Source organism: Vulpes vulpes, chromosome 13 (genome assembly GCF_048418805.1).
Source record: "Vulpes vulpes isolate BD-2025 chromosome 13, VulVul3, whole genome shotgun sequence".
Classification (NCBI taxonomy): domain Eukaryota; kingdom Metazoa; phylum Chordata; class Mammalia; order Carnivora; family Canidae; genus Vulpes; species Vulpes vulpes.
The window spans coordinates 100,564,554-100,570,640 of NC_132792.1; positions in this window are offsets into that span (position 1 = coordinate 100,564,554).

Here is a 6,087-nt window from a genome sequence, read left to right on the forward strand (position 1 = left end):
CTCTCATCCATTTTGAGTTTATCTTTGTGTATGGTGAAAGAGAGTGGTCCAGTTTCATTCTTCTGCATGTGGATGTCCAATTTTCCCAACACCATTTATTGAAGAGACTGTCTTTCTTCCAATGGATAGTCTTTCCTCCTTTATCGAATATTAGATGACCATACATTTCAGGGTCCACTTCTGGGTTCTCTATTCTGTTCCATTGATCTATGTGTCTGTTTTTGTGCCAGTACCACACTGTCTTGATGACCACAGCTTTGTAGTACAACCTGAAATCTGGCATTGTGATGCCCCCAGCTATGGTTTTCTTTTTTAAAATTCCCCTGGCTATTCGGGGTCTTTTCTGATTCCACACAAATCTTAAAATAATTTGTTCTAACTCTCTGAAGAAAGTCCATGGTATTTTGATAGGGATTGCATTAAACGTGTAAATTGCCCTGGGTAACATTGACATTTTCACAATATTAATTCTGCCAATCCATGAGCATGGAATATTTTTCCATCTCTTTGTGTCTTCCTCAATTTCTTTCAGAAGTGTTCTATAGTTTTTAGGGTATAGATCCTTCACCTCCTTGGTAAGGTTTATTCCTAGGTATCTTATGCTTTTGGGAGCAATTGTAAATGGGATTGACTCCTTAATTTCTCTTTCTTCAGTCTCATTGTTAGTGTATAGAAATGCCATTGATTTCTGGGCATTGATTTTGTATCCTGCCACGCTACCAAATTGCTGTATGAGTTCTAGCAATCTTGGGGTGGAGGCTTTTGGGTTTTCTATGTAGAGTATCATGTCATCGGCGAAGAGGGAGAGTTTGACTTCTTCTTTGCCAATTTGAATGCCTTTAATGTCTTTTTGTTGTCTGATTGCTGAGGCGAGGACTTCCAGAACTATGCTGAACAGCAGTGGTGAGAGTGGACATCCCTGTCTTGTTCCTGATCTTAGGGGAAAGGCTCCCAGTGCTTCCCCATTGAGAATGATATTTGCTGTGGGCTTTTCGTAAATGGCTTTTAAGATGTCGAGGAAAGTTCCCTCTATCCCAACACTCTGAAGTGTTTTGATCAGGAATGGATGCTGTATTTTGTCAAATGCTTTCTCTGCATCCAATGAGAGGATCATATGGTTCTTGGTTTTTCTCTTGCTGATATGATGAATCACATTGATGGTTTTACGAGTGTTGAACCAGCCTTGTGTCCCAGGGATAAATCCTACTTGGTCATGGTGAATAATTTTCTTAATGTGTTGTTGGATCCTATTGGCTAGTATCTTGTTGAGGATTTTTGCATCCATGTTCATCAGGGATATTGGTCTGTAATTCTCCTTTTTGGTGGGGTCTTTGTCTGGTTTCGGAATTAAGGTGATGCTGGCCTCATAGAACGAATTTGGCAGTACTCCATCTCTTTCTATCTTTCCAAACAGCTTTAGTAGAATAGGTATGATTTCTTCTTTAAACGTTTGATAGAATTCCCCTGGGAAGCCATCTGGCCCTGGAGTCTTGTGTCTCGGGAGGTTTTTGATGACTGCTTCAATTTCCTCCCTGGTTATTGGCCTGTTCAGGTTTTCTATTTCTTCCTGCTCCAGTTTTGGTAGTTTGTGGCTTTCCAGGAATGCATCCATTTCTTCTAGATTTCCTAATTTATTGGCATACAGCTGTTCATAATATGTTTTTAGAATCGTTTGTATTTCCTTGGTGTTGGTAGTGATCTCTCCTTTCTCATTCATGATTTTATTAATTTGAGTCTTCTCTCTCTTCTTTTTAATAAGGTTCGCTAATGGTTTATCTATCTTATTAATTCTTTCAAAGAACCAACTCCTGGTTCTGTTGATCTGTTCCACAGTTCTTTTGGTCTCGATATCATTGAGTTCTGCTCAAATTTTAATTAACTGTCTTCTTCTGCTGGGGGTGGGGTCCATTTGTTGCTTTTTCTCTAGTTCCTTTATGTGTAAGGTGAGCTTTTGAATTTGAGTTCTTTCCAGTTTTTGAATGGATGCTTGTATTGCGATGTATTTCCCCCTCAGGACTGCTTTTGCTGCGTCCCAAAGATTTTGAACGGTTGTATCTTCATTCTCATTAGTTTCCATGAATCTTCTCAATTCTTCCTTAATTTCCTGGTTGACCTTTTCATCTTTTAGCAGGATGGTCCTTAACCTCCATGTGTTTGTGGTCCTTCCAAACTTCTTGTTGTGATTAAGTTCTAATTTCAAGGCATTATGGTCTGAGAATATACAGGGGACTATCCCGATCTTTTGGTATCGGTTCAGACCTGATTTGTGACCCAGTATGTGGTCTATTCTGGAGAAAGTTCCATGTGCACTTGAGAAGAATGTGTATTCAGTTGAGTTTGGATGTAAAGTTCTGTAGATATCTGTGAAATCCATCTGGTCCAGTGTATCATTTAAAGCTCTCGTTTCTTTGGATATGTTGTGCTTAGAAGACCTATCTAGTATAGAAAGAGCTAGATTGAAGTCACCAAGTATAAGTGTATTATTATCAAAGTATTTCTTCAGTTTGGTTATTAATTGGTTTAAATATTTGGCAGCTCCCACATTCGGGGCATATATATTGAGGATTGTTAAGTCCTCTTGTTGGATAGATCCTTTGAGTATGAGATAGTGTCCCTCTTCATCTCTCACTATAGTCTTCAGGGTAAATTTTAATTTATCTGATATAAGGATGGCTACCCCTGCTTTCTTTTGAGGACCATTTGAATGGTAAATGGTTCTCCAACCTTTTATTTTCAGGTTGTAGGTGTCCTTCTGTCTAAAATGAGTCTCTTGTAGACAGCAAATGGGTCCTGCTTTTTAATCCAGTCTGAAACCCTGCGCCTTTTGATGGGGTCATTAAGCCCATTCACGTTCAGAGTTACTATTGATAGATATGAGTTTAGTGTCGTCATATCTATTCAGTCCTTGTTTTTGTGGATTGTTCCACTGAACTTCTTCTTAAAGGGGAGTTTTAAGAGTCCCCCTTAAAATTTCTTGCAGAGCTGGTTTGGAGGTTACATATTCTTTCAGTTCCTGCCTGTCTTGGAAGCTCTTTATCTCTCCTTCCATTTTGAATGAAAGCCTTGCTGGATAGAGTATTCTTGGTTGCATGTTCTTCTCATTTAGGACCCTGAATATATCCTGCCAGCCCTTTCTGGCCTGCCAGGTCTCTGTGGAGAGGTCTGCTGTTACCCTAATATTCCTCCCCATAAAAGTCAGGGACTTTTTTTCTCTTGCTGCTTTAAGGATCTTCTCCTTATCTTTGGAATTTGCAAGCTTCACTATTAAATGTCGAGGTGTTGATCGGGTTTTGTTGATTTTAGGGGGGGATCTCTCTATTTCCTGGATCTGAATGCCTCTTTCCCTTCCCAGATTCGGAAAGTTTTTAGCTAGGATTTGTTCAAATACATATTCTGGCCCTCTGTCCCTTTCGGCGCCCTCGGGAACCCCAATTAAACGTAGGTTTTTCTTCCTCAGGCTGTCATTTATTTCCCTTAATCTATCCTCATGGTCTTTTAATTGCCTGTCTCTTTTTTCCTCAGTTTCCCTCTTTGCCATCAGCTTGTCTTCTATGTCACTCACTCGTTCTTCCACCTCGTCAAGCCTCGTCGTTAGGACTTCTAGCTTGGATTGTATCTCATTTAATTGATTTTTAATTTCTGCCTGATTGGATCTCAATTCTGCAGTCATGAAGTCTCTTGAGTCCTTTATGGTTTTTTCTAGAGCCACCAGTAGCTGTATAATAGTGCTTCTGAATTGGCTTTCTGACATTGAATTGTAATCCATATTTTGTAACTGTGGGAGAGAGGGCTATTTCTGATTCTTTTTTTTGAGGTGAGGTTTTCCTTCTAGTCATTTTGCTCAGTGCAGAGTGGCCAAAAACAAGTTGTATTGGGAAAAGGAGAAAAAGAGAGAGAAGGAAAGAAAAGAGAAAAAGAAAAAAGAGAAAGAAGAAAAAAAAGGGGGGAAAGAGAAGAAAAAGAAAGAAAGGAGAAAAAAGAAAAAAAAGGGGGGGGCGTGGGGGACGCAATCAGAAATCAAGAAGAAAGAGAGAAAAAAAAAGCACAAAACAAAACAAAAAAAAAACAAAAACAAAAACAAAAAAACAAAAAAACAAAAAAAAAAACCACGGGGGAGTATCTTCCGATTCTGTGTTCTTTAAGTCCCTTGACTTCCCTTGGAACTTGTCCCTCTAGCTGGTCTTCTGGGGGAGGGGCCTGCTGTGCTGATTCTCAGGTGTTAGCACTTGGGGGAGCTGCTCTGCCCCTGCCTGGTGCAGGGCTCAGTGGGGGTTGTTCACCCCGTGAGGCCCCGGGAGGGAGCCACAGTGGCGGGGGCAGCTCTGGGACCCTGAAGTCAGCCCCCGCAGTAGCTCCGGGGCTCTCCGTCTGCAGGGCCTGGGGGCTCCCAGGCGGGGCCGCTGATCTGCTCAGTTCCAGGCAGGAGCGTCCTCGCTGTCCTGGGCCCTCCCGGCCTCTGCCTGTCCCGGGGGGAGGCCGGATCCTGGGCTGTGTCCCGGCGCCCTGTGCTCCGGGGCCTGCGCTGTTGGATTCGCGCTCCCGGCGGTGCAGCCTCCTCCGCGGAGCCGCCGCCCGAGCCCCTCCGAGCTGTTCCCGGAGTCGCGCCGCCCCCTCCGGGCTGAGCTTCTTCCTCCGCCCGAGCCGCCGCTGCCGAGCTGTTCCCGGAGCCGCGCCGCCCCCTCCGCGGAGCTTCTTCCTCTGCCCCAGCCGCCGCCGCTGAGCTGTTCCCGGAGCCGCGCAGCCCCCTCCGCGGAGCCGCCGCCCGAGCCCCTCCGAGCTGCTCCGGGTCCCGCCGAGCGCCGCAGCCCTTAGGGAGCTCGGCGCATCTCCCGGGGCGCAGTTCCTCTGTTACTGTCCCAGGGAGCCCGAGGGCATCCCCGCCCTCCTGGGGTCCTGCTCTAACTCCCTGCGAGCCCCTTTCCCCCGGGAAGGTCGGTGCAGCTCCTGCTCCTCCGGGACGGGGCTCTCCTGTCCTGGGGACACTCGCCCCGGCCTCAGCCCGGCTCCTCGCGGGGCCCCTCCCCCTTGGAGGCCTTTTGTGTCTTTATTTCTTTTTCCCCGTCTTCCTACCTTGATAGAAGCGCGAACTCTTCTCACTGTAGCATTCCAGCTGGTCTCTCTTTAAATCTCAGGCTGAATTCGTAGATTTTCAGGATGATTTGAATGTTTTCTAGGTAATTTGTTGAGGACAAGTGACTTGGAGATCCTACTCTGCCGCCATCTTGCCCCTCCCCCCCTATTTATTTATTTTTTAAATGAACTATATTATATTTCTCCAACAGGATTAAATTTAAATCAGTGTTTGGAGGAGTGAAGACCGAGAGTACTGCGAGTATGACTATGAAGGAGAAAATGATTACCATCCCTTTCCTATCTCATCATCATCTTTATTTTGTTATGTTTCCAGGACAATTAGGCAAACTGGTGAACTCATATTAGCATTATCTGCAGATAATGGTAGGTTGGAGTGTCTGAGTTTCCCCTTGGGCTTTTCAGAAGCCCTCTGGAGGGAGACTCCTACTTTTTTCAAAATGTCAGGCATGAAGAAAGAGTGGGATCTCAGCAGGTAGATGCAAAGATATACTTATGGGCAGCTAACACCTTGCAGTTCTCAATTCCTAAGGCTGTGTTACACAAAGACTGACTCCTGGAAAGATCTTGTCTGTCTCAGCAAAATGATCTCAGCCATTCTTAATACAGTGATGCTCATGTTTAGGAAGAAGCTGGAGGACACTCATTTTGTAAGGCTTAAAGCTAACTTTGTCACAGGAATTTGTTGGATATTGACCAATTTTAACCCAATATTTATTTTAGATAAGGAAAATTAGCTATATTTCTGTGGTACCACAATGGAGCTTTTAATATCTTTTCAATTGATTATTTAATTGGCACATTGATTACTTAAACAATATTAAATATTGCACAAACATTTATGCATCTAGGGATTTTTTCCTATATCCTACATTCTACATTATTTCAAGACCATTTGGAAGCATCTCAAGGTTTAGAGTGTAGATGACCTTCATTCAAATTCTATAGTATATTTCATAGAACCTGAGGCTAAAAATATTATTTTTTATAAAGGTA